This window comes from Halictus rubicundus, chromosome 11 (genome assembly GCF_050948215.1).
Source record: "Halictus rubicundus isolate RS-2024b chromosome 11, iyHalRubi1_principal, whole genome shotgun sequence".
NCBI classification, from domain to species: Eukaryota; Metazoa; Arthropoda; class Insecta; order Hymenoptera; family Halictidae; genus Halictus; species Halictus rubicundus.
The window spans coordinates 5,270,444-5,290,110 of NC_135159.1; the positions used below are offsets into that span (position 1 = coordinate 5,270,444).

Sequence of the window (19,667 nt, forward strand, 5' to 3'; positions counted from 1 at the left end):
TCGGCGAATTGGAGTGTGACTTTCAGACTGGTCCCCGTTTAGATAGTTCAGACACTGGATACCGTTGTACGATGTTATTCGATCTTCGCTCTCGGTTTCGTTGCCTGACGGAGGATGACACGGCATTGGAACGCGTTTCGGAGATAGTAAAAGTGATCGGTCACAAGGAATACGAGGGCTCTTGATTTGTACTCCAGTAGACACAAAAATCGTCGTTTTGCTCTTTGGCAATTTCAATGGCTTGCTAGAACAATTGTTGCGGAAACTGGGAGAGATTTTCTGTAAACGAAAGTTGTCCGCATCGTCTTTGTTCCGTGTGTGCGAACAGTAATCACTAGACTGCGGATTTTATGCATTTATGACAAAAACGAGTAGGTGTAATTCGAAACAGTAAAAAGATTAAAAGAGTTTAACAATGTCGATATACCATTTTTAACGTATAAGAATTATTAACCCTTTGCACTTGGCGCTATTTTCATTCTAGAACTAAATTTTTCTTCCGTCTTAGAATATTTTCATTTTATTCATACGAAACTGATCCGATTTCCACATATAATGTTTAAATGTATAGTAATCTATTGAATACAAATTTTGCAATGTAACAAATATATTGTAATATTTGTTGTAATTTCTTTGAAATAATGCCACAACAATTTCTAGTGGTGCTTCAGAGTCACCGCTCGAGTGCTAAGGGTTAATAAGCAAAATAAATTTTTACTTAGCTTCTATAGATTATAATTGATGTATAAAAATTCTATTTTGCATAGAGATCCGCAGTCTAGTAATCACAAAAATAATACAACCGTTGTCACAAAATCTTCTGGAATTTCTAATCGTATACAACTACAAATTAGGGAGCAATATGTTATATCTTTAATTTTGGAGACAGCACTTTCGTAAAAAAATATTGATTCCACAGAAGAAAGAAGTTCGTCCAACGAAAACAATAAAAATTCCGATTAATTTTTCCAGAGTTTTGAAATTGCGATGATATTCACTTGAGTGAGATATAAGACTTATAATATTGCCGAAAATTTCAAAGACGTGCAAGAGAAGTGGTAAACAGAATTTGTAAAAATACAAATTTTTAAAAAGACGACGGAAGTCTGTAACTTATGTCGCCGAAAATTTCAATAACGTGAAAGAGAAGTAACAGGCAGAAGTTATAAAAATTAAAAAAAAAAAATGACAGAAGTCTGTTATTCGTCAACGTTAGCAACCAAAAGCGCGATGTCATCGTGATTATATTGTCAGAATTAATCGGCACGAGGACACCAGAAAATTTTCAAAGAATCCTCTGCAATTCCTAGAACAGGAGAAAGAAGAGGAGTCACCATAGTCCCCTAACCCCGTCGCCGAAGTGAATTACCTGAAGGATAGAAAAAGTGGCTCATGACTGGAAGAGTAGCGTCATTGTCTGTCCCCACCATCCGTCCCGTCATCATTGAAACACGAGTCACTCGACGACCAGTCGCACATGACCCTGTACGCAAACACAGCGGAGCGTGCACGCACTTCCTACAATGTCGAGTGTCGGAAGAAGACGAGTGCCGGGAGAATAGTAGGGGGTGTGGAGGGGGATAGATAGACGGGTTCATCGCGGTTGAAGTGTCAGTCGAAATATTCGTGCCGGCTCGAAAAAGCTCGCCGGGGAGCACTCGCGGGGGCCCGCGGACAGAACGCGCACGCGCGGCGGCGCGCTAATTACCGAACCGCGAACAATGTTCCCAGTGTCTTCGAGTATCCTTGGCTAATCACCTACGGACAGATCCGTTCTCGGAGCGTTAAAATCCGCGAGCGAACTCGTAACGGTGGTTTAAACGTCTCCGGAGCAATACGCTCGGAGATTCCGCCTCCGCGCGCCGCCAGTTTTTAAACGTCGACGCGCGCGCTCGCGCGTGCGTGCTCGATCCTCCGCCTCGAGTGATCCAGAACTCGATTCCCTTTTCTGAGGATCCAGAATGTGTGCATCAGTGGTGGTGTGTTTGTGAATTTTCTGTGTTTTTGAGTGCTTCTATTTTGTGGATTATTCTTCCTTCTGCGATTGGTAACGTATGAGAAGTCTGACATGCGGATTTTTCTGACGAGTAAATCTGACATGATTTGCGGATTTTTGTACAGGGTGTATAAAAATTATATGTCACGACCACCACAGCGTGATTCTAGACGTCTGGATCGGTGGAAATCTGTTTAAAAAAATGCACCGCGAAATTCACCTTGACCTTGGAAATCAAGGTGAAAGTGTCGAAAAATTTTCTTTTATTGCATCGTATAGTACTCATCACTCAAATTTTTCGATACTTTGACCTTAATTTTCCCGGTAAAAATGAACTTTGCGGTGCATTTTTTTCACAGATCTCCACCGATCCGGAAGTGAGGAATCACGCTATGATGATCGTGACATATAATTTTTATACACCCTGTACAGTAGCGCTCGAAAGATTGGGATCGATTTGGAAATGTGCGGAGACTGTTTATTTTTTTTTCAATCCATTGAATTATACATGCAACTTTGTAAAAAAGTATGAGTTTGAAATATTTTCGATTTTCGGAACATATTTCAGAAAATGTTTGTGATACTGTTTATTATTTGTTCGTTTACTGTCCGATTTATCGCTTTTCTTTTCGTCGATAGAGCCACGTGTTCTAAACGATCCTAATCTTTCAGGCGCTGTTTTATATTACCGAAGCGAACATTCAAGTTTCTTGATGCATATTGATACTTGGCTTATCTTAATACACGCGCAATTCCTTCCCGAGTAAATCGATTAACGTCTAATAACGGCCGACGGTTTTGACCGAATTAGACTGGAGTAGGAAATAGTGAAATTTAATTCATTAGCAGACTCGCTTGAAGAAAATAACTCCTGACTTGTTAATGTTCTTAGACCGTCAGCGACTATTTTTCAACGTTGAAACATCCCTTGAACCACTCTCTTACACCAGTTAACCTATCCACGAACGTGTTTCGTTGCGTAATAACATTATTTTTTAACGAATTTAGTGAATTCCAATTTATTCAATTAAATCGTATTTAATATTCACCTGCATCGAAATGGTAAATAGAAACGTAGTGAGATGATACAATTTTATGTAAATCTACAAGTAGTTAAAGACAGTTTTTATGTAAGCCGAACCGAGGTTCTTTATTTTTTATTATTTTTTTATGGGACTTTCATTAACTTATCGGTGGTATTTTTCCGATTAAAATTACACTAAACACGATATAATTTGAACTGTCTTTCGTGATTTAATTACTGGCATGTAGTGGCGCCTTCGGTCTGTCCGTGTTTACAAAAAGAGCGTTTACAAAATTTAAACGTAGAAAAGGACAGTGTTTACAAGGGCTGTCCTTTTCTAAATTCGACGCGGTCAAGAGAAAATAGTAGCCCTACACGATCTATGTCACGGACTCGAAGTTAGGCTTAGATCAGGACTTTGGCAGTATATTATTAATAGTTACGCATACAATACTTATTAGCATGTGAGCCCCATCGATCCCAATCACTTGGGCCTTGAATGTCTATTGTTACGAATAAACGATCAACAATTTCCGAGAGTAAACAACTATTCGAGTGCGCTTCTTTATAAGATAATAAAAATAATACAAAAACATCGTTGCAAGTTCAATTATGCCAGGCATCGAAATGACCTTGGCTGAGACTGTTTCGATACTCGGGATGCAGTTTTTATTGATAGTACACGAGAAAGCGGCGGTCGAATCACGGGCTTGACGCACGTTTATCGTAATCGACGAGCAATTCAACCGATTCAAGGTAATCGACCAGACCGAGACTTCGATCCCGATTAATCGGGGAAAATGGCGAACGGAGGCGGAATTAGCGATGGCTCGCGAGCTATTTAGTCGGCAGTCAGGTACCTGCATTCAAGAATCTTCCAGATACCGGGAAAGCCATTCGTCTTGGCAGACATCGTGGTCATTAAGTTAACACGGCGTATCGGTCGATCTAAGAGCTGCCAGGAGCTCTCATGGGCGAATTTATATCATTCCAGGCATCTCTTCTACTTAACTCGTCCTCAAAATCCGCAGCGATCGCTCGATTTCATCTGCGAATTCCTGCTTGAATAATCTCGGACATACTTTCGTTACAATGCCAGTTATTCCTCTCTTAAATCGAGCACAGTCGATTTTCCAACAATTATCTGTTCGGTTCGAACGAAAGTTCCCAGCGTTTTTAAATGAAAATTCAAAGATGAAATTAATGTATTTATTCGTAGGTTAATTCGATGACAGAAAGTAATTGGACAGAATGGGAAATTTTTCAAAGTTTTCAGATTTAAAAATAAAGCGGCAAAATAAGGTATAGAATTTGTAAAACAGAAAACGCCACTGTTTTGTCAACACTTTCACAAAATGTCGATTTTCCAGCAATATTTTACTCGGTTCGAACGAAAGTTCCCAGCGTTTTTAAATGAAAATTCAAAGATGAAATTAATGTATTTATTCGTAGGTTGATTCGATGACAGAAAGTAATAGGACAGAATGGGAAATTTTTCAAAGTTTTCAGATTTAAAAATAAAGCGGCAAAATAAGGTATAGAATTTGTAAAACAGAAAACGCCACTGTTTTGTCAACACTTTCACAAAATGTCGATTTTCCAGCAATATTTTACTCGGTTCGAACGAAAGTTCCCAGCGTTTTTAAATGAAAATTCAAAGATGAAATTAATGTATTTATTCGTAGGTTAATTCGATGACAGAAAGTAATAGGACAGAATGGGAAATATTTCAAAGTTGTCATATTTAAAAATAAAGCGACAAAACAACGTAAAGAGTTTATAAAACAGAAAACGCCACTGTTTTGTCAACATTTGCACAAAATGTCGATTTTCCAGCAATATTCTACTCGGTTCGACGAAAGTTCCCAGCGTTTTTAAATGAAAATTCAAAGATAAAATATTTATATTTATTCGTAAGTTCATTCGATGACAGAAAGTAATTGGACAGAATGGGAAATATTTCAAAGTTTTCAGATTTGAAAATAAAGCGACAAAACAACGTAAAGAATTTATAAAACAGAAAACGCCACTGTTTTGTCAACACTTGCACAAAATGTCGATTTTCCAGCAATATTCTACTCGGTTCGACGAAAGTTCCCAGCGTTTTTAAATGAAAATTCAAAGATAAAATTAATACATTTATTCGTAAGTTCATTCGATGACAGAAAAATAATTGGACAGAATGGGAAATATTTCAGTTTTCAGATTTGAAAATAAAGCGACAAAACAACGTATAGAATTTATAAAATAGAAAATGCCATTGTTTTGTCATTTACGCAAAATAGGTCGTGTCAACGGAGTGAGCTTTTCGTTGCGTGTGTACCCTTCGGACAGGGTCCTTGAGCTAAACACCTATTCTTCGTGTTAATTCGTACCGTTTAATACAAATTAACAGTCGGTTAGCGAGCGTATGCGAATAGCTCGTTTTCCTTGGAGCATTGACTAATTTAAGCCAATGAATTCCAAATTCGTTTGGAAACCGCTGGGGATGAATCGCAGAATAAATCTCCGCCGAGAGAACGATCGCCGTGCATTTCTATTTGTACACACGTTCATATTCTGGATCAGAACGATGACCGTATGGGGGTTTATTAACCCCCGTATCTCGTCTATCGGAATCCGTTTCGATCGATTCTCTTCGACGGCTCATATCAGCCTCCCCCTTTGTTCGCAGCCATCTGCTTCCCTTTAAATTATACGATTCTTTAGATATTCCACGTTAATTAATACGAACTCGAACAATGAGGAAGACGCTTTTTGTTAGTTTTTCTCTATATTTTCCACGCGCTGATAATGGTATCGTCGAACGCAAAAAGGTCGAAGAAATAAATAGATAGAATCACCCCTTATATTTTTTCTTCTTCTTTTCAATTCGAGTTACCTTCTTTTCAAGATTTTTTTCTCGTGCCGCGTCGTATCTCCGGCATAGCTTTCAAATGACGTTGTCAAGAATCGACTATTTTGTGAAAGCGCCTGAATGAAAGGCACGAGACGCTAGACGCTCGCAAATGTCATTCACCGCTGCACAATAGTCAGTCATGTTCTTTTAAGATTTTAATTATTACTTGTAGTGAATTCTTTCACATTCTAAATATATTTTGTTCATTATGACACCGATTTATCCAGAAAACGAACACAGATATTGCTATCTAAATCTACCTTTTAGAATAACTTGTCAACACTTTGACTGCCAAACTAGAAATCTAAAAAATTCCATAAAATCAAAGCAAGTTATTTGATGAAATAAAAATTTAAAAAAATTAAATGTATGATATTGAGTAGTCCTCCAGCTTTCTTCCACTTTACAGATCCTAATTGAATTTGGTACAATGCATATATTAACGTAAAAATTCATTTTAAAACCAGGACAAATCATTCCGTCACCCACATATGGACGACATGGCAGTCAACGTGTTAAAGTGGGAATAATCATTACGGTCAAACTTTACCTGAGGAAACCAGAAATGTTTAATTTTTTCTCATGCATGCCTGTAGATTGTGGCGAGAAAATGCAGAAAAAACAAGATTCAATCCTAGGAAATCACTAATTCAAGAGTTATGTGTGCATAAAGATGTGCGATTTTCATCGTTTCTGGTAAGGGCGGCGTCATGCTCTGATTTATTGAATTTAATTAATTTTCCTTTTCTTCGTCAACGATTTGAATAGATACGAAATTAAAACTGCACCAATGTCGATTCAGCTGTGCTAAATTAACCCCTCCCCGTACTTTAACGAGTCTGACTCGTGATGAAGATTTTGACCCAAACATAAACATCACGAGTAGGTCTCGTGGAATGAAAATCAGTCCAAACGTAAACACGACGAGTCGGACCCACTTGGGCCCGGATTTCGTTGAGCTAAATGGCACGGGAAGGGGTTAAGATCTCGTAATTTTTCTACAAACATCTTCAGTTTAATTACCCTTGAATCAGTCATCTTTCACGGAGTATCATTCAGAGGACGTGTTTACTGGCCAGTGTAGATCCCTCTCGTGGTTAGGTGGTTTCGTCATGGTTGCACGTGCAGGCCGAGCCAAGGAATGAAAAATCCCTCGTGTCTGATCGACAGGGCGTAGGATCGTGAACGAACGCCGTGGAAACTCGTCATATTTTATCGGTACTACAAATCGCGTAGTCTGAATGGGGCGGGCGGGTCGGCGTACACGCTCGTGCACGCTTCCATCGTCGGAATCGTGTATATCGGATTTTTCGCAAGGTTAATCGTGCCGCAGGTGCTCGCCTATTAAATTACAAGCCTATAAACTCGGTGCCGGTAGTCTCGGTGGCGCGCGATTAAAGGCGGCCGCGCTGCGCGCTATCGTCTCTTGAATTACGCAAGAAGTTGACACCGCCGCTACCTGTTTGTAAATTAAAAATGCCGCGGACGCATTAACCCGTCGTAACTCGGCGATTTTATCGGCGGCCGACGCGCGCGTTCCACGCCGTAAAATCGTGTCTCCGGTCGGCTCGCGGTTCGCCGCGCTTTATCGAATCCGCCGGATAATGTTCCTCCCATCGCGGAAGGACACGCTCCCACCACGACGCGACGTTGCCGTGAGAAAATCTTGCTTTCTCGTCGGACAGTGGAAACTCATTCTCCTTAAAACCGCAGCAAACTTTATGTAAACTCTCGTCCTCGCATTCCTTGGTAGTTTTAAATGCAACGTTCCGACAGTGGTGGTGTACCATTGATTGATTGTAACTAGACCGCGGATGTGTATGCAACTTCCAATTTTTGTAGACGAATTTGGAGAAAGTGGAATCTCAAATGGAATCTTATTTTCGGCGGTGGCACAGCATTTGCAGGTCCGAAATAAGGTAATTTCGGGAGAGATGCACCATTTTGTCTTCTGTTTATAAGAATTTTATTGTAAAAATAATTGAAAGTATTTGTATAAAGTATACATTAATGATGTCTCTGCCCCTCAATTTAGGGAGAGATTCATCTATACAAATACATGAACCAGTACAAAAATTTTGTCAAAACAGGGTGAAAAATCGGAAAAGAGAAACCGTTCTTAGTATTTCGTCGATAGTTAAAACCATACCATAAGAAGGTATGGTAAAGTAATGGTATGTAAAGTTATTAGTATAAAAATTTGAATCATTTAAATAATTATTAAATTATGAAATTTGTGGAGAGAGTAGTGTTAGATTTTTTAATAAATTAATGTATATATATATATATATATATAAATGATTTATGTATTAAATATTTATATATATATATCTAATTAAATTTAATTAGATAATAATAATAATAATTTTATACTAATAGCATTTGCACTGACCACTTACGAAAATATTTCATCAGAAGTTTGGAGCACTAAGAAGTTTTTATACTTCTGTAACACGTAAATAATATAATATACGCGTTGTTCGATATGAGATTATTTACAAATGTTAAAATGATATAAATGCCACTGTTATCAAGTCTGTTACAAATAAAAATCGCATCAGAATCTGTCGAATTTTATACTGTAGCATTTTTTGAAAACTTTCAGAACCCATAAACGCATAAATATCCGCAGTCTAATTACAACAATAAAAGGAGTATTAATCCATCATTTCGGTAAAGAATAATTTATGTTAACAATAAGGAGTATAAAATTTATATTACACCACGATAACTCACGTAGTGAACGTTACCATATCCTGCGGATCACATAAATCCAACAAATCTGAAATTCAATTTCCATTTATCACCGTTAGACAGACGAATCAAGTCTGCTACTTAATTTTAACACGCAGTATGGGAATTACCCCGGGGACACTCGACGCGGTCCTCAAAGTCTGTGAACGGAGGCCGGCCTGGATTAGAAGATGGCGACGTTGAATTAGGAACGAGGCCCGTCTAATTGGGGGGGCTTTGTTAAAAATTACACGGGCTCCCGTGGATCTTTCGAGCCGCGAAGTTCTCGAGCGCGTGCGTAAAAGTCCGGCGTTAACCACGCGGTTTTCGCGCGGGGATTTGTCTTCATTATTACTAATCACCTATTAAAGTTTACACCCGGCGAGGTAGTTAATAGTAACGAGACCGGGGGAGAGCTAAGAAGCTGATGAAACTTTCAGCCGTGAACTTTTCGGTGTAACTTGCCACCCCCGACCCACCCCCCACCCCCCGCCACCCAAAGCCAACCGAGAGCATTCTACTTCGCGGCGTGCAAATAGAATTTGCGGGTGAAACGAATCTCGGTGATTAATCCGCGCGATTCTCCGCTGCGCGTACTCGTTACCCCTTCTTCCCCTGTCATATTTTTCTGTTTGCTTCATTTTTCTCCCCCTCTCCCCGTCATTGTTCGCATCAACTGTACTTTCAGCGGGATTTATTACGCTCAATCTCTCATCGCCACGCACGCCTTACCTTTGACACGTTAATCCGTTGCGAGACTTCAGCAACTAGGCCGGAACGGACCGTCGAAGTGGTAAAAACGCCTGTAAATATGAAAAGGTTTTCACTGTTGCGAGAAGTTGAATCGATACCGCGATGAATAGTGAATTTCGTATCGTTATTACCGTCGACAATGCTTCGCGCGAACCCTGGTCTCGCGACGCGATTAATGCTCGATTTAAATGTCGCTTTCGGTTTTTGTTCGTACTCGCGGACTTCCTACCCGAGTTACTTGCGTGGCGGAAAAAATTCCTCGGTAATTAATTATTCGGCGCGGAGTGTCGGCGCCGCGCGGCGTTCGCGACGAGTCTCGCGGAATGAAAGGCGGCTCGTTTTCGAAATTCCGTCGATTCGAACAAAGGATTTCGGCGTAACGATTTTAACTAGATTTTTCGCGAATCTCGAGAGCGCCGATAATAAACTAGCAAATGAATGGACGCGCGTTTGCTTTACCGCCGTGACGGCCCCGATGAATGAGAATGGAACGCGGAATGGGAATTTGAATTGAAATGTTAATTGCTCACGGTACAACGCGATTCGTATTCGTATGAAAATTGTTTCGAGGGCCTATGATAATGGGGAATTCGTTTCGCAGTCCTCGCGGGAGATTGTAATTAATCATTGCGAATTTACGGCAGCCTAGCGGACGGCTGCTGGAATAAGATTAACCTGTTCGTTTCTTAGAGACAATTACTGTTGCTATACCGTTCACCCACGTCTCCAGACACAAATGTACGAGAGTTAAATCTCGTTCCAATTTGTATCGGAAAATTGGTGGAAAAAACTTTAGATTAATTCGATATTATTCATCGAAGTCCTATCAATCTTTTCATTTTATTATTGTACGGGGTAAAATCCTTCGATTCGAAGGGTAAAGCAATCGATCTGAAAATAAAATACTAAATATAAAATATACTGAATATATGAAATAACCGAGACATATAAACTAAACATTTACGAAGCCCGTACAACAAATTTGAAAAAGCAATTTCAAAAGCGAATACAGCTAAACTGTAATCCTTAAACTACAAAAATTAGCGTATATAAACTCAATTTATTAATTTGACTACTTCAATAATAAGCTGAAATTACGTATTACTTTGTTCGAACGATGTAATCGAAATAAAAAATTATTTCAAAGTAATTTGTTCGATTTGTAGAAAATAAATGAAAATAAATGTTTTGTGTTATTCGTTAAATAAAAATGATACGGTATCTAGAGCGATTAGTTTGAAATAAAATGTGTCCAACTCTGGATTGTATTTATTACGCGATCAAAGCGGTCCGTAACATTTGCATTCTAAAACCGGACATTTCGCGTGCAACAACCTGATAGTAGACTTGCACGAAGAATCATTTTACAAACAGCGATTGATAAGATCGTATCAGAATCGGAGCAAGTCTGGTTCCCAGCAATCCCAGGAACGAAAGCCGCGAGTGAAAGTACGGGGTAGCAGACAATCGAACTGTCGCTTTCGAACGTCGCGTCGCGTCGCGTCGCGTCGCTCGACGCGCACGAGACAGACGGAGAAAGAGGGCACAGATAGGAGGGAGTAAGAGAGAAAGAGTTGGATGTATAAGGAGCGAGGCCGCGTTATCGGTGGGCTTTCGTCGTTTCGGTCACGGTGCAGGCTTTAATTAAAGTTTCGCAATCGATTGCACGAGGAGAGCGCGACGGGAGTAATCAACAGTCGCCCACGCAATCAGTGATCGTCGAAGCCAAACTTCGTCGCGGTGGTTACGGCTCGCTACACCGTAATCGAACAGTCCTCGGATCAGCAATACCCGGCAAGTTTCCTCCGCCGATCGGGAATAGATTCTTTCGTGTGTTCCGCGGATCTTCTTCGTTGGATCGATCGATCGACAGATCGTTTAACCACGCGTTTCGTTTCTATTTCACCGTCCGTGTGCGCTGTGCGCAACTTGGCGCCAAATGACAGGAGCATGCTGCTCCAGTCCCTGCGTAATTGTCGTGACATCGGGTCTGTCCAGTAACAATTCTAGTAGAGGTGCTACATTTTTCCTAGTGTGCCGAACGTAGAGAAAGATAGTGAGTGAAAGAGAAACAGGAATTGTGCCATCTTCTAAATTCCAAAAATCAAAATTCCTTATTTTTGGTTTTTCGGAAATGAAACTTATACCATACTATTCGTCTTGTTTTTCCGGTTAAAATGACACCCAACACGATATAGTTCACAATGACTTGTGTAACTTGCGATTATAGTCTCGAACTTGACATTTACGGTAGAGGTATACGAATTTTTAACTTCGCTTGTCACACAAGTAATTATAACCGTAATTGTATCGTGTTTGGTGTCGTTTTAATCAGGAAAACGAGGCGAAGACAGTGGTAAAAGTTTCATTGACGATGAACCGAAAATAAGAAAATTTAATTTTTTATTTAAATAGTTTTTGATCCCGGATGAAAATTCAGTCCATCAATCAATGATCGATAAGGAGAATATTCTCGCGTAAGCATTTGCTCCCCTATCGAAGTCTTTTCAATGAATTTTTCCCCTCGCGAAGAAATTCTTACTTTCTTTGATGAGATTCTAATGTAGTAGAGTATTCTGCAAGATCTCTTACCGTTTTTTCCTTTTTTTTTTTTTTCATCGCACAAAAGAAGCAGTCTTGTTAGGAGTAGTTGAAAAGTCCTTAGATTGGCCGATCGATAAGCCGGAATGTGCTTGAAGTCTGCTTTGCCGAGACGTCGAGACCAGCTACCGAAAACTTTATGACCGAGTTGGTGAACTTTTTAATCGATAATCAGTTTCGGAGGAAGCCCGAGGACGAGACCGACATCGGTCTCGCAGGGAACTATGACTTCCGGCTGATTCGATTCGTTAACAATATAACCAAAGTCGCAATTCGCGACACGGCAAAAACTTCCTCGAATCGACTATGGTCATAAACCCGATTTCAAAACGGGTTTCAACGTATTTTTTAAAACTGTCGCTTAACGCGGGGCCTCGACGAGTTTATCGGTGCACGAAATATTCAGCTTCCGACAGTTTATCTACTGGATGCGAAGCTGGCCGATTCCGCGGCATTATCCGTAATCCGGCATAATTAATAATCGATACCATAAATAAAGAGGTGAAGGACTAAATGAATTTGTGCTCGTTCAGATTCATAAAATCATACAATTTTCTGCGCAAAGCGTTCCATTGATTTTGCACGGTTTAATGTCAGTCAGTTTCTCGTGTATTCCCATAATTACATGGATATTGTTCACTGTAATACTATACTTCACTGTTGGCTACATTTGCGAAAAATGTTGCGAACAATATATCGTTGTGCATGTGTTGGCTCGTGAATTGGGTGGTATGCAGTTCCACAAAATTTCTATGATTTTAAGTATTTTAAAAATACTTTAACTTAGCATTTTGAAAATCGCACATGTTTACACACGCATAACTTTTGAACTACTAATCTCCTAGGATTGAAATTTATATTTTCGGCATTTTCTCGCCAAAATCTACAGGATTACAGAAAAAACAGTTAAAAATTTCTGGTTTCCTGAGGGAAAGTTTAACCTTCGTTTTGATACTTTTCGTTTTTAAGGGCTGAAACTAAGAATTTTCCTTCAATCTTTCGTATTCTCGGAAGTAAAACAACAGAATAAGACTGCGTGCCTAATAAATTTATTAGTCGGTATATAAATTCGGGAATCTTCGTTCGGAACGATACTTTTTTGCGGTCCGCCCGATTCGATTGATTTTTTGCCGTCGAATGAAATTAAACGATCGAAATTGGAGGCAATTTGCCTGTATTATGTTACGATCCCGACGAATGTTAAACCGATTGAGCGAATTAACTCGATCCAAACATGGTTTACCATGCGAATTGGCTACTTTCAGCGACGGCTTTTCAAATTTGTCCCGATCTGTTCGCTGCTAGTCATTCAATCGGTCGCTTTTTGTCGGCGTCGCGCGCGTCGGTAATACGCGACGCTTTCCGGTCCCGATATATGTACCAGACGCATCGAACGGCAATCCAGCAGCCCCGTGTAAAATTTAAATAAACTGCCTGTCCGCGTGCATATACTGAAATTGCAACAGTGCCGCAATTACACGGAAACGTTACAAAATTCCAGTCAGAGGAATGATATTTTCACTCCGGCGCCCGTGTCGAAACGTGTTAACTCGTCTTTAATAAATCATATTTGTTATTACGCGGCGACTGTTTGCATACTAATTCCCATGTTTTCGTTGCCGCGGAATCCTGTTATCCCGTTCCTCCTCGCGCCGAGCACTGAAAAAATATTTTTTGACACTTTGACCACTTTAATCTAGACTAACGGTGCCAACGGCGTTACGTTTTAAACGCTATTTTTAACACTGACAACAAATTTCAAAAGTTAACCTGGCACAATGTAATATTAAAAGTATGTATGGCAAAATTTTGTTCTCGGTACGGCACGCACGCAGGCATTAATTATAGATTTCGCTTTCTCGGGATTTAGATTTTGATACGTTCATTTTTAGAACGTTGTACACGAAACGACGAAATATCTTGTACATAAATAACACGGAAGAAGTTTCTAGGAGGTATCTGTGTAGTAAGATCAGTCCAAGTTCACTGATCCCATAAAGAATATCCCATTTTTCCGACCTGCTATCTGCCCAATCCATGTCTGACATAAGCCAGACCATTTCTACTTAGTCCAATCTCTGCGGGTCCGTAGTGAAAAATTAATAACGCGTCATTCCATTCTCGAAAACGTATATTTAGAAACTAGAGCATTATTATAGTATTAATTTTTGTATCACATGTTTGTAGTGATTTGAGCCAATAATAAATAATAAATCAAATAAAGAAAAAATAAAGATAAATAAAAGTAAAGCAAATAAGTAAATAAGTAATGCCAGAAACTAGAGAATTATTATAGTGTCAATATTTTTGATCACGTGTGTGTAGCGATTTGAGTGAATAATAAATAATAAATAAGATAAATGAAAAAGTAAATAAAAGTAAAGTAGATAAGTAACTAAGTACAGCTAGAAACTAGAGAATTATTATAGTATCAATATTTTTGATCACATGTTTGTAGCGATTTGAATGAATAATAAATAATAAATAAAATAAATAAAAAATAATAAAAGATAAATAGAAGTAAAGGAAATAAGTAAAGTAAATACGCAAGTAAGTATTATTAGAGAATAATAAATAATAAATTGAAAAATAAGTTAATATTATTACAGTTATTAAATAAAAATCTCGGTGATAGACATACTGTAATAGAAAAGACCAGTTTCAGTTAGGACCCAACATCTAATTTTATTTGTGGAATTTCGTGGTTCAGCAAATGAGAAATTGAGTAACCTTGTACTGTGTAGATTAGGAAATAGTTCAACAATCTGATCGTAGGAAAAGAGTGTCGCTTTCAGTGTCGCAGTCTTTTGAACGATAATGAACGCGACACGTATCATCCGTCGCTTTTCGAAATAGAAATACCCAGCGAGTTGTATGGTAACGAATCTGCACGGGACAGCAATTCACACGGGTTTACACATCGGTTGGCCTCTCGCTTCCTTCGGTACGGAGATCGGGAGCTCGCCAGTACGAATCGATCGCTGAAACTTTCACGGAGTCCTGCCGAATTTTGATGATTCGCTGGAACTAAAGATTATAGGTCGGCCACTGTACCTCTCCGACGCTTAGGAAATTCTCTTGGCAGTCGGAGTATGCTATTCAAGATTAATTATACTCCGCTGAAGGACTCGCCTTAACGAAATTAACTCGTCCCCGACAATTAATTAACGACCCGCACAGAACATTCGCCAGGCGAGCGAAAGAGACGAATTAGCCTCTGCGAGTGTCGTGAAGTGAAATGATTTCCTCCGGCTCGAAGAATAAAAATTATTAAGTTAATTTATAGTACGTAATACCGTTTTCATTAGCTACCTTAATCCCTTGGAACTGTAATGAGCAATTCTCGGACTGCCTATTATTGTACATACAGTCGGTGCACGAAGTATTCGTATATTGTTTAAAAACAAATAACTTCTTTAAAATTGGTCCAAACGGTTTGAATTTTTTGGAGCTGTTAGATGGATTAATTTACTGAGTAATGCGTAAATCATTGTTTTTGAAAATTGCTATTAAATGCGAAGAAAAAAGTAGAGGTCACGATTTTTAAGTTTTTCATCTTGTGCATGTAACTTACATGGATCTATAAAAGACATTTTTTAAATTTTCATTAGAGACACAGATGAAAAACTTACATATTGTGACCTCTACTTTTTTTCGCAGTTACAATCAATAACAATTAAAAAAAAATGATTTATGCGTTACTTAACACTAGGTTTACGGGACAAAATGACGATTTGCATTATTTTTAATTTACGATTTTTGAGATTGTAATGATTAGACTGCGGGTGTTTATGCAATTTTCAATTTTTGTAGGAAAATTTTAGGAAAGTGGAAGCAAATAAAATCGAAGTTTCGGTGGTAGTGACCTTTGCAGATCTGAAATAAATAAAAATCGTACTAAATTCTGTGGAATTTTATATTATAGCACTTTTTGAACATTTTCAGAAGCCATAAATGCATAAAGATCCGCAGTCTGGTAATGATGCATTCATAAGGAATTATTCAACAAATTTATTTCTTTGGGTGTATATTATTTAAAAAATGACTAATAATTTGGACAGATACATTCTTCTTATATTCATAAAGTAAAGTAGAACGGTCACTCTTAGCACTCCGTAAACTTAGTGTTAATAAATAAATGCTTCTATCCTCTCCAAAAAAATTCAAGCCGTTAGGTCCAATTTTAAAAAAGTTACGTGTTTTCAAAAAACTTACAAATACTTTATACACCGACTGTATATCGTGACGTGATAATGAAGTCAGTATATGAACACTGTTCAGAATTTTTCTATTGAAATGATTATTCAGCACTTCCCACTATTATATTTTATAGTCATTTGTTCTTGTAAATACCAGAAATAGGAGGAAGCAGAAATCGAAAAATAGTAAAATAATAATAATAAAACATTTATCAGGTTTTAACATTTTTCAAGTATCACGTTTCGTAAGTTAACCTTTTCAATCGATTCTCTATGCGTGTATAATATTTATATTTCAATGTAGACATAATTGATGCTTGAATCGAAGCTGTACGTTCAACATGAACGTTTTGTTCGACGCATTCTACATTTCCCGATAAACAGACACGTCACGGCGTGGTACAAGAGAGAAGGAAAAGGGAACGATCATCTCGCGTCACGGCCGACTCGGATCGAAGAGCGGTGCGGCTGGTTATATAATAACGTGTATGTCAGGTTGGTTTGGGCCGCAGGTGATCATCAGGCGATAATAGTATTAATACATCATCGCCGTGAATACTATGCCTGAGCGCTCTCTGATTGCGCGGCTGCCGCGGCAGCAATATGCGTTTTATCAACGGGAACCAGGCCGATAAATAAACGCCGGATAGAAGGATGGCCGGCGTCGATCGAAAGATTAAGATATTACAGCCAGCGACAGAGCACGATCGTCGCTGATTGATCTATACAAAAATAACCGAGCTCTCGACGATCCCGTCCGCCGATACAACTCGGCGCGCTGCGCGTCGGCGCTCCGCGCATCCAAATGGAATTCCAGGTTCCTTTAATCGCTTTCGATGCAGCGGCCGCCGCTCTGTCCCGCTGCAGCGCGCTAATGATTTTTACGTAATGTAATTAACGGTCGGCCGTTACGTCGTTACTTCGTACGTGTGCCCGGCTCGATATTCAATTGGACGGATTTGTGTAATCGGCGACTTTAATTGACACGTCGGATTGGCAGCAATAATGCCGGCCGCGTGCACGGAACCGTCCTCGTCGCGAAAATATTCGACGGACGTTAGCTATAACCGGCTTATAAAATTGTCATTATCGCGGGCTACGTTATGACGGCCCCCACCGTCCGGGATGGATTTCAAACTGTTGGACGATTAACTGTCGAAATAGAAGCGGGATTACGAGATGTCCTCTTTCTCGAATCGTTTTGTTATCCGTTTCCCGAAAAATTCCAGCACCGAAGCTCCTAGAAAAAAACCCCTCGGAATCGCTAATTTGTTCGACAGCGTTTTCGCCGACTTGTAAATGCGCATAGTGTAACTTCTTTTTAGAGATGTAGCGGACGATATTACCTTCGGAAAAGCTTTCTCTTTTCACGACTGTTTAGTACAGGGTGTTTCTAAATTATATGTCCTGATCACTATAACGTGATTCTGTACCTCTGGATAGGTGGAGATCTGTTAAAAAAATTGATTCGCAAAATTGATCTCGATCCTTTCTTCAAGGTCAAACATGTTTTTATTCCACCCTATAGTACTCTTAAGTCATCCGTTCTCTTCATGTACGACTTCAACGCTAGGTTTGCGGAGCACTAAAAGTGACTATTTTTATTATGTTGTGAAAATATCAAAATAGTTATTTAGATTTCCAGCCATTTTTATTGTAATATGTGTTCGAAGAAACGAATCTGTTGAACAATTCTTCACAAGTGCGTCCTTGCACTCTTAATAATTGTAAATTTAAACATTTCGAGTCCGCCATTTTGGGTCTCTTAAATCTAGTGTTAAAGTTTCGTGAACTATTTTATTCCACATGACTACAGGGTGTACGAAAATTGTATAAACGTGGAGGGGATGATTCTACATGAGAAAATGAGTCGAAAATATTGAATACATTTTTTTCATTTGACAATCCCCTTTCGAGAAAATTTACTTTAAATATCGGTGAAGTTCGCGTGCCTGGCGTTACTAAGAAGTAGAATGAGTATGTCGTGAACAGACGCGTCAGATGATTCCTATCCAATAGTACGCGTGTTCGTTGAATTTTCAAACTCAAATTTCTCGGAAAGGAGGAGACAAATGAAAAAAAATTTGTTCTATATTATCCCACGTAGAATCACCCCCTCCACGTTTATGCCATCTTCGGGCACCCTGTAGACACATGGACTGAAATAGTTTACGAAACTTTAAAGTCGTTTTCTAAGAGAAAAACGGTTGACTTGAGACCCAAAAAACAATTTAGACCTTGAGATTCAAGGTTAAGGTCAATTGAGGACAAAAATGAGTAGGTGTAACTGAAAGTAGTAAAAACATTAGAAGAATTTGAAAATACTATTATATTATTTTTTGTCTTTTTTTAGGTTTATGAAACATATCAAGAAAATTAATTTCTATTTTAAAATTTTTACTTTTGCATAAAGATCCGCAGACTACGTACGAGGTAAGAATTGAGCAACGTTGAGAAGGATGAAACGAGATGAATCTGCGGTGCAGTTATTATCCAGTAAAGACGTCGTGACGCGGTCTTTAGATCTCGTTCGCGTTCTGATTGTATAAAGGAATATTTTAGCAACGATCTCTAGAGTGGACGACTTGGAAACTCGTTGTCCTGAATTTAGTAAACGCTTGATATATTCGAGCGAGAATGCGCCGCGGTTGTCGCGGTCAGAGGAGCAGTATCGTATTTGATACCGAAGAACTGAACTAGACCAGCAAAACTTGCGTCGCTGGGCTCCGATATCTCGTGGCGAGGATCGGGATTCCGTAGCCAGTCTTTCGTGACGTCTCTTTCCCTACCTCGCAGTGACGATTCTCTGTACAAACATTTGAGCGGAAAGCTGTCGCCAGTCAAACACGATTTCCCGTTGCTTACTTTCTGTACAAACTTCTTCGAGTTTTTAGCAATGTCGTTGAATCGTTGAGAGAGGAAAAAATAATCATACGTCGTTTTTAATGAGATTTTTGGACGGCACGGTTTGTTGAAAAATATTTCCAATGATTCATATCCAGGGGGTGAAAGAATCTTCGAAATTGAGTGTAAACACCATCTTTGGGAACTAGGTAGCGTATTTTTAATTATTATTGATCGACGAATTAAATGACATGAGAAAATTTCAGGAAAAGTTATTTGTTCAAACAATATTCTAAAAATAAATATTTGCTCAGAATTTCTCTTATCAAGCGTTTACGCATTTTCTACAGGATAAAAAAGTTAAAAATCACGAACTTCACTGTCCTTTTCCAAATTCCGAGCAATAACGATTTCAAAAAGTTTGTTTACACATTACCTAGTAAACTAATCCCTATATCGTCTCAAAAGAAAAAACTCAAGTTGTTGGGTCCAATTTTGGAACAGATATTAATTTTTCAAGGGTGTCCACTTAATTTTTCCCCTGACTGTATGTGTCATAGGAAAACGAAACATAAAAGAAAAGTGCCAATAGTGCCATTTCTGGGGGCAGAAACTGTA

The 19,667-nt window shown here is 38.9% G+C and overlaps 1 protein-coding gene across 11 annotated transcripts in view; it reads left to right on the forward strand.

Moving 5' to 3' along the window:
• LOC143358660 (dystrophin, isoforms A/C/F/G/H) overlaps nucleotides 1–19,667 on the forward strand; it is a 930,016-nt gene that overhangs the window by 604,149 nt on the left and 306,200 nt on the right. The gene's annotated exons all lie outside the window — the stretch shown is intronic.